Here is a 9,696-nt window from a genome sequence, read left to right as displayed (position 1 = left end):
CTCCTGAGCTTCGAGACTTCCAGAGCAATCACCTATTTAAAATGTCCACCTGAGGACTTCCCTGGCGGCGCAGTGGTTGAGAATCCACCTGCCGATGCAAGAGACACGGGTTCGAGCCCTGGTCCGGGAAGATCCCACATGCCGTGGAGCAGCTAAGCCCGTGCGCCACGACTACTGAGCCTGCGCTCTAGAGCCCGCGAGCCACAACCACTGAGCCTGCGTGCTGCAACTATTGAAGCCCACACGCCTAGAGCCCGTGCTCCGCAACAAGAGAAGCCACAGCAATGAGAAGCCCGTGCACCACAACAAAGAGTAGCCCCCGCTCGCCACAACTAGAGAAAGTCCACGCACAGCAACAAAGACCCAACACAGCCAAAAATAAATACATAAATAATAAATAAATAAAATGCATTTAAAAAAATAAAATAAAATGTGCACCTGGAAATTTCACAGGCATCTCAAATTGGACATGTTCAAAAGAAGACTCATCACCTCTCCCATTGTACCCCTCCCCCAACAGTTCTTCCGTGGGTTCCCTGTGGTCACTGAGTGATACCTCTGTTTATCTCCTTGCACCAGACCCAAATCCTGGAAGTGATTCTTGACACCTCTCTCACACTTACCGCTCACCTTCTACTGTCACAGTCTCACCAATTCTTGAAGATACCTCAAATCGATGGCATCCTTCTCTCCATCCCCACTGCTACCTCCGCAGTCCAGGGCTTCATCATCCTCTCTCCTCTGGACTATAGCAACGGTTTCTTAACCGGTCCTATTTCCAATCTTGCCCCCTCCAATTCGTTCTCCATGCTGTTGTTAAGGTGATCTTTCAGCACTAATCTAATCAAGTCTCTGCTCTACATACAACATTCCAGTTGGCTCCCCATCGGCTAAAGGATAAAGTCCAAAACGTGTCTGGACTCTATGACCTGTCGAACTTCATCTCTTGCCATTGCCCTCCGCATGTTCTATGCTCTTGCTGAACTAAGTTACTTTGAGTTCCTCAATCATGTCCTGTTGCCTTTTGCTTCCAAACCTGACCACAGGTTGTTCCTACTCTGCAGAATGCCTGGCATTCTTTTCTCTCTGTTTAGCACCTTCTCATCCTTTAGGACTCAGACGTCTTTTACTCTAGCCTGGGTCAAGTTCCCATCCTCTGTGTTCTTATGGTATCTTGTCTTTACTTACCTCCATCATAGTAATGCTACTACTACTAATAAAATAGCAACACTAACATGGTGTATCCTATGTGACCATTACAAGCACTTTATACATGTTAATTCAATCGTCACAACAACGTCTTGTGGTAGGTACTAATCCCTATTGTATAAATAAGGAAACCGAGATACAGATACTACTTATTTCACTATGTTGCACTCTCCTCTTTATATCCTTATTCTTCCCCACTGGTCTGTGAGCTGCTTGAGGGCAAGGACTGTATCTTATTCACTTTGTATCTCCAGTGCCTTGCACAGTGCATTACCCACCCATTACACACCCAAAGCCGGTGTTCAAAAATGTCCTCTTAATGAGTAAGTAAAAGGGATAAAGAGGTTTCATAGGCTTGTGCATATATTGACTATCTTGTCTCTTCAACCAAATTCTAAACAATTTGAGGGAAGAAACCATATATGAAACATCTGTTGTGCCTCCATAGCATTGGGCACGTGGTTGATAGTCAATACTACTCATCAGTGATGGACATGACGATGCCAGTGTGGATGCCAAGCAGTGCAGAGCAGGGGCAAGAAAACACTTGATGGGAGGTGTGGAGGGAAATCTACCTGAATCTCATCTCTGTCACTCATCAGTGGGGACACTGCAAGTCTTTTCCAGCCATTGGTTTTCTTACTGCTAAAATGGGCACAATTCTACCTGATCATGATTGTGCATCTCTGTGGGGCCTTCAGAGCTGCTTGGAAGTCCTTCTGCTTGTCCCTGGTGAGCATCTGCTGGTGACCACTTCAAATGCCTACCACTCTCTTTGAGCTTCCTACTCTACCTATGCGGCTCTCACCCTCTCCTCATCATTCTCTTTGCAGCCGAGGCTCTTAAACAAGCCATTTCATGCTGGTGTCTCTACTTCTTCCCCCTCCCACTCACTGCTCAACCCTCTGAAGGCAGGCTGCTGCCGTTAGCCCTCCACTGAAAATGTTCTCATTAAGGTTACCAACAATTTCCTTGCCCCAGATTCAGTGGTCCTATCTCTGTCGTCTCACCTTGTCCCTCTCCTTCATAAAACTGTCTTCTCGTTTTCTGTAACATCCCTCCCAGTTTTCCCGGTTCCTCAAAATGATTCCTCCAGGGTCTCCTCTATAACTTCCTCCTCTTCTACCCACTCTATAAATCTGACTATTCCCCCACCCCAGGGTTTCAGCTAGAGTTCTCTTCTTATTCTTTACATCTTCCATGGGTGACCTCATCCACTCCATCTCTATGCCAATGACTCCTGAATCTATATAACTGGCACAGATCTCTCTCCTGAACTCAAGATGTGTGTATGCAACTGCCTTTGGGATGAGCCCATCTGAACGGTTTAATGGCACCTCAGACTCAACATTTTGCAAAGTTGAAATCATATTCACTCTTCTCTCTCCACTCCCAAACTATTCCTCACACAGTGTTCCCTATCTCAATGGGACTATCACTCATCCAGCAACCCAAGCCAGTCATCCTTGTTTCCTAACCTCTACCTGACCTATAACCAGTTATGAAGTCCTATCAGATCTACCTTCAAAATACATCTTGAATGCATCCGCTTCTTTCCATCTGCACTGCCTAGACTTTGGTCCAAACCCTGTATTATCTCTGTCCAGTTGGAAATCTCATAGGCACCTCAAATTGGTCTCTCTAATTCTACTTCCCCGCCCCTGCAATCAATTATCCATCCAGCAAACAAGGATCTTTCTAAAATGGAAATCGAATCATTAGTATCACCCCAGCTCTTTGCCATGCTTAAAAAATTCAGGACCGGGCTTCCCTGGTGGTGCGGTGGTTGAGAATCTGCCTGCTAACGCAGGCAACACGGGTTCGAGCCCTGGTCTGGGAAGATCCCACATGCCGCGGAGCAACTGGGCCCGTGAGCCACAATTACTGAGCCTGCGTGTCTGGAGCTTGTGCTCTGCAACAAGACAGGCCACAATAGTGAGAGGCCCGCGCACCGTGATGAAGAGTGGCTCCCACTTGCCACAACTAGAGAAAGCCCTCACACAGAAACGAAACCCAACACAGCCATAAATAAATAATAATAAAAAAAATTCAGGACCTCTTCATTGCTTTCATGATGAAGTTCAAACTCTCTAGCTCTGGAAACCAGGAAAGCCCTTCAACGTCTGACTCCTACTTTTTGTTCCAGGCTCATCTCGCACGAATAACCTCCACCCTCATGTTTTATGCTCCAATGTGCATGTGTGCACGCACACACACACACACACACACACACACACACAATCTAACCATACCTGAACATGTGTCCTTATCTGAAGTTGCCTTTCTCTGTGTCTCCAAACCCTTAAGCATGCTATTCAACCATCCAACATTTGCGTGGGTAATTTCTAGTCATCCTTCAGGACTCATCCTCTCTTTGAAACCTTCCTTTAACCACTCTTCCCACCCAAGCTGGCTTAAATACTTTCCCTTTGTACTCCCTATCCATATCTGAGCTTTCAGTGAGGGTTGGTGAGCTGCCTTGAGGACTTGGGATGGTGACATAAGAGCCCAGCTTAGGTTTCCCATGGGAGTCGACAGTGACCCCCCAAGAGGAAAGCCTCTCCCCAGAGCCAATCCTGACTCGGTAGGAGGAAATAGGAAAGTGGTTTGGGGCAGGGGGAAGGCAGAATTTTTAAAATGCTATTACTGAGTCTTGGAATCTCTAAAGAGTCTGACGTAGCAGAGCTGAGCAGGAGGAAGAACAAGTCTTTGGAGCTTATTCAACAGGGAGAAATGGCCCAATGGGGTCAGCTTTCAGCCAGGGTCAGGAAAGCAGGGGTGGACAAAATAGGTAGTGGTTGAGTGATGGGCCAGTCTAGATTCTGCTTTGATTTGTGTGATGAGCAGTAGAGGGTTTAGAGAACCAGTCCTGGCCTGAGAACCAAGACTAACTTCTCATCTCAGTTCTGCTGGGAACCTGTTGCGGAAGTCCCCTCACTTCTCCAGGCCCTAGTTTTGATGAGAAAAATGTCTCCAAAGTTTTGAGTCTCAACTAAGGTAATGGGGACAAGAAGCCACTTTGATAAATATAGAAGACTGAACAGTTGTTATTAGAAGCAGGCAGCTTTGAAAGAAACTCCTCTCTCTGAGGGGTCCTCCTAGAAGTCAAGTCCTGGTGTCTCTGGAGGGAGAGACAGAGAACTCTAGGCCTGGCCAGCTGAACTTGTCTTCTGGGCACGAGGCCAACACACTCCATGGCCCAGGGGTTGGGCAAGAAGGCTTCATTTAGGATTCTTACTTAATCTTCCTTAGGGGAGGGATTGGAACTGTAGGAGAGGATTAGGAGGGTCAAGACTGACAGCAGCTCCTGAATTAACCCCTCCTTGCCCTGCTCTTCCCCACTTCTTGCTCCAAGAGTCTTGTGCATGGTACACTTTCTTTGAGGGTACTTTTCATATGACTCTGTGGGATCAGATAGGTGGGGTTCTCAGGCGCAAGGAAGGATCTGATGTGCTGCTCTGGGGGTGACGGAGGCCACCACAGCCCTCTTCTGTCAGCCAGTCTCATTGCTCCATCCCTTGGTCTCACAGACATCTGAGATACTTGCTTTCCTCTCCACACCTCACCCCCAGCTCCCAAGGGCTCTAGTAGGTGGTAAAGCCATTCCTTTGAAGCCCTATTTTCTGGAAAGCTTGTCCTTGGAGCAGTTCACCTCTCCTTCTGCATCAGTTGGTTGATGACAGCTCAGGGAACTACAACTGGATTGAGAGATATTCTAATTGCTTTAAAAAGAAGTTTCTTTTCGTCCTGATCATCAAAGTAAAGCACTCTCACGTTAGAATGCTGGAAAACACAGAAAGGCAGAACTTAGAAAACAGACATCACCTACAACCTCTCCAGCTATAAGTGCTGGTAATGTTTATGGTTCCAACTCCATTTTCAAAGAGGCCACTTGAAGAGAATAATGTCTCAGTCCAAAAAAAGGAATTTCTTTTTTCTTTATTGAGATGTAACGGACATATAAAATTGTATTCATTTTAGGTGTACAACATAACGATTTGATATATGTATATACTGCAAACTGATCACCACAATAAGTTTAGTTAGCATCCATCACCACACAGAGCTACACGTTTTTTTTCTTTTTTCTTCTGATGAGAACTCCCATCATCTACTCTCTTAGCAGCTTTCAAATATACAGTACAGCATTGTTAACTATAGTCACCATGCTGGACCTTATATCCCTGAGACTTATTTATCTTATAACTGCAAGTTTGCACCTTTTGACCCCCTTCACCCATCTTACCCACCAATCCCCATCCCCACTACTGATAACCATCTATCTGTTCTCTGTATATATGAGCTCTTTTTTTTTTTTTTTTTTTAGATTCCACATATAAGTGAGATCCTACAGCATTCGTCTTTCTCTGTCAGACTTATTTCACTGAGCATAACGCCCTCCAGGTCCATCCACGTTGTCACAAATAGCAGGATTTTCTTCAAAGAAGGAATTTCTACTGACCAGTGGGAGAGAGTTATTTAAGGGCTTAAGGGGGAGACTTTACGACTTCACTCAGAAATCCATCTTCCATCCTCCTCAGCTCTCCCACCACCACAGTTAAGCAGAGGGGTAAACTGTAGCTCCTTTCCTCCCATCCCTTTGTCTCAGTCCTTTTGCCCTCAAAAGCCCCATCCAGAAATTATCATCTGACTTGGAGAGTGCTTCCTCTGGCCCTGCAGTTTCAAAGACTGGAAACTTCGTGGTAGCCCTGAGGAAACAAATACTACCAACCCAAGTGCCTCCAGAATTTTCCCTCCGGTACCCTCCCCTCAGAAACCCAAGGTGGCCCAGCCTGGCTTCACCATGGGCCAAATCGATCACAACTAGGAAGCAAGAGCCCACCTAGGTGAATTTAAAAACAAATCAGAATTGAGACACTTACGGAGCGGTTCTTTTGTAGAGACTTGGAAGAGATGTATGGCCCTGGAGAGGAAGGAAGGGATCCTGAGGGAGGCAAGTAAGGTGCAAGGGGCCCCAGGCTGAGGTGATAAAGGATTTCTAATTGTTAGCTGCAGCTTTGCAAAATCCATGTGCAAATCTCAGCCTTGGGTCAGAGACTTATTACAGATCAGAATTAAACCCCTGGAGCCTGTGGAAGATTGAGGTACTTTAAAAAAAAAAAAAACTTTGGTGAGTTTTGTGTTTTTCCTGTCAAAAACTCCAGCTGAGCTTTTGTGAAGTGACCTCTGTGAGCCCAGGAGAGATCTTGGGGGGAGAGGGGTTTGGCCCAAGGAGGAATTCGGAACATTCCAGCTTTGGGTGGGGAGAGGAGGGGGCTCTGTTAACCCCCATTAAGTGTTCCTGGCTAGCGGCCCTGAGGCCCAGCAGGAAGTAAGCCTCACAAACACGGCCCTGGTGAGCTAGTACCTCAGCAGCCCTGCGCTGCCTACAGCCCTGCAGACTCGTCCACCCAGTTTCTTCTCCAGCGAACCCCCAGCCCTACCCCACCCCTAAGATTGAGTCCAAGGGCAGACATGTGTACTGTAAGGTCAGACTCTGGTGGCTTCAAAGCGCAGGACCTGGTCCCTACAAGGTGGGACTGAGGCAGCCATGATAATAGTGGGCCTCCCCTTTGTACCACACACAGCAGTACCACATAGACCACAGTCTATGTCACTTGAGTCTCTCCAAAGTTCTGTGGAGTGGATTGCGGTGACTGGGTTTCCTCTCCAAATGGAAAAAAAAAAAAAGCTTTCCTGTTGTTTTTTTGTGTGTGTGATTAGAAACGTACTAGATGCGATTGCAAAGAATTCAGAAAATTATAAAGTATAAAGAAGAAAATGGAGGTCCCCGTAATACCACAAGCAAGAGGTATAGTTTTAATCACTGTTAACATTTTGATGTACTGTAGAAGACATGAATAGAACTTTTTTTTTTATCAAATGGAGTCACATTATTCCCTGCCATTCTATAACCTTCTATCATTTCTAAATAATATAATGATAAGACATTGACAGGGTCCATTGACATGGCCCTGTTTTCATGTCAATTAAAAAAACAGATCTGCATCATTCTCTTATGGATGTGCTGCATTCTATCATACGGAAATATAATTTAACCATTAACTATTAGACATTTTTGTGATTTCCACTGTTTTCACTGTTACAACCTAGCATCTTTGCACATAACACTGACAAATTCCTAGGATTAGAATTGCTACGTCAAAGGCTGTGAATGCTTTAAAGGCTAACACAACATATTACAGAAGTAGGGTACCTATTACCATTTCCAGATGAGAAAGCCCGGGCCCACTGAGATGAAATGAATGACTCACCCAGCGTTTCAAGTTGAGCAGGAATAGTTAGACCTGGAATCTAGGCCTCTAGATGTCTGGTTCAGTAAGCTTGCCAGTGTACCAAACCGACTCCCTCCCAAGAATTCCTCATTACAAGTGATAAGGCCAGTGGCCGCTATTCGTTGAACACTTTCTAGGTGTCAGGCACTGTGCTTGAGTGTTTCATGTCCATCGTGTGACTGAGCTACTGCAGAGCAGAACCGTGCTCTACTCCATTTTGGAAGCAATATCAAAGCAAACAGTCTGATTTGTTGCCTAGTGTGAATTCAATGAAGCAAATCAGAAATCATCCCCCTTCCCGAGGCGGCCTATAACTGTCTTGCAGGTGTGAGTGGGGTACTGATCCCCGGGCAGTGCTCCTGAGCCAGGGTCTCTCCAGGGGGCTACCCCGTGGCTGGCTGGGACAAGCTAAAAGGGCAGCCGTGCCTGAGCTCGGGCCTGGGGAGTCTGTGGGCATGAAAGCAAGAAACACCGAAGGGGTGGAAGGAAGAGCGGGCTAATCCTCTACCCTGCTGTGTGACCTGGGGCAAGTCTTCCTACCTTCTTTCTCCAGGCTTCACCCAGCTGACTTCCCAAGCCTGGGCTAACGTAGCTCTGTGTGGTGATGGATGCTAACTAAACTTATTGTGGTGATCAGTTTGCAGTATATACATATATCATTTTGATAAGTAGAAAATGCTGGTTGAAGCGAGGTAGAATTTGTAGTAGAGGGGGCGCCTTATCAACTCACAGTGATTCTGTGTAATTGAGAGGAAAAGGCAGAATCTTAGGGGAAGGTGCCAGGGCGGATGAGGGCAGGATGTGGTTACCAGATTGGCAATCACTGAAGGACTAGGTTCTAACGCTGCGTTGCCCCAGGTCGGCACTGTCCGTTCCTGGTGGAATCATGCCAAAGACTATGACTCCTCAGCGTTAAGCCTAGGAGGCTATTTAGTAATCTGCTAGGACTCCTGCTGAGATCCAGAGAGCCTAGATAGGTGGGGGAATGGAGAAGAGTGTGAAAGAAGATAAGAAAGAAGAGAGTCTGAGAAAAGCAGTGTGTGGTGAAGGAGAAGAGTCAGTGGTGAGAGAATGAAAGGAGGAAAATGAGATCTGGGAAGGGATGGCTTAGGGAAGATAGCAGAAGAGGTAGGAGCGGGGTCTTCGAGGAGGAAAGTCTAAGAGAGATCTGTATAAAGCGAGATCTTGAGGGAGAGGGAGACGATGGTGCTATGAAAAGAGGAGTCTAGAAGGAGGAATAAGAAAGATTCTAGGGGCAAAGGGGCAGCGATGAGAGGAGTGTGGGAGGAGTCAGGGGCTCAGGGCAGAGAGGATTAGACCCAGTCCAACCCCACTATTCCACCAAACCAAGAAGTTCTCATCAAGGTCACGAATGACCCCTGAGTCATCAGATCCAATGGCCACATCTCAGTCCTTAACTTCCTCGACTTCTATGCAGAATTCAACAACCGCAGTGACTTTGCCCTTCTTGAAATGTTTTCTTATCTTGGTCTCTGTGATACAACTCTCCCCTGATATTCCTCCTATCTCTCTGGCTACTACTTCATTGACTTCTCCTCCTCTGCTAGATCTTTAAATATGAGTGTTTCTCAGGAGCCTGACCTAGGACTCCTTCCCTATGCAGGACTCACTCTGCATTTCCATTCTTGGAAGTCTCACTTATCTCTTACGGTTGCAATTACCCTCTATAGTCTGATGAGTTCCAAATCATCACTTTCAGCCCAGACTTTTCTGAAATCCAGACCCCTACAAACTGACACCTCCATTTGAATATCTCAAAAGCACCTCAAACTCAACATGTCCAAAATTGTATCCTTGATTCCCTTTGAACTAAAACCAATCCTCTAACCAACAAGGACCTACTGTATAGCACAGGGAACTCTGCTCAATGTTATGTGGCAGCCTGGCTGGGAGGGGAGTCTGGGGCAGAATGGACACATCTATATGTATGGCTGAGTCGCTTTGCTGTACACCTGAAACTATCCCAACATTGTTAATCAGCTACACTCCAATATAAAATTAAAAGTTTAAAAAAAGACAAAAAAGAAAACCAATCCTCCCTCCATCTTCTCCATTTGAGAAAGCCAGCTGTTTAAGCCAGAAACCCCAGAGTTAGACTTAATTTCACTCTTTGCTCTTTCTCTGACCCTCTACAGCCCATCACACCTGATCTGTAAATCCTTCCAATCCC

This window comes from Phocoena sinus, chromosome X (genome assembly GCF_008692025.1).
Source record: "Phocoena sinus isolate mPhoSin1 chromosome X, mPhoSin1.pri, whole genome shotgun sequence".
NCBI classification, from domain to species: Eukaryota; Metazoa; Chordata; class Mammalia; order Artiodactyla; family Phocoenidae; genus Phocoena; species Phocoena sinus.
The sequence above is the reverse complement of the archived record's forward strand: the minus strand, read 5'-3'. Positions refer to the sequence as shown.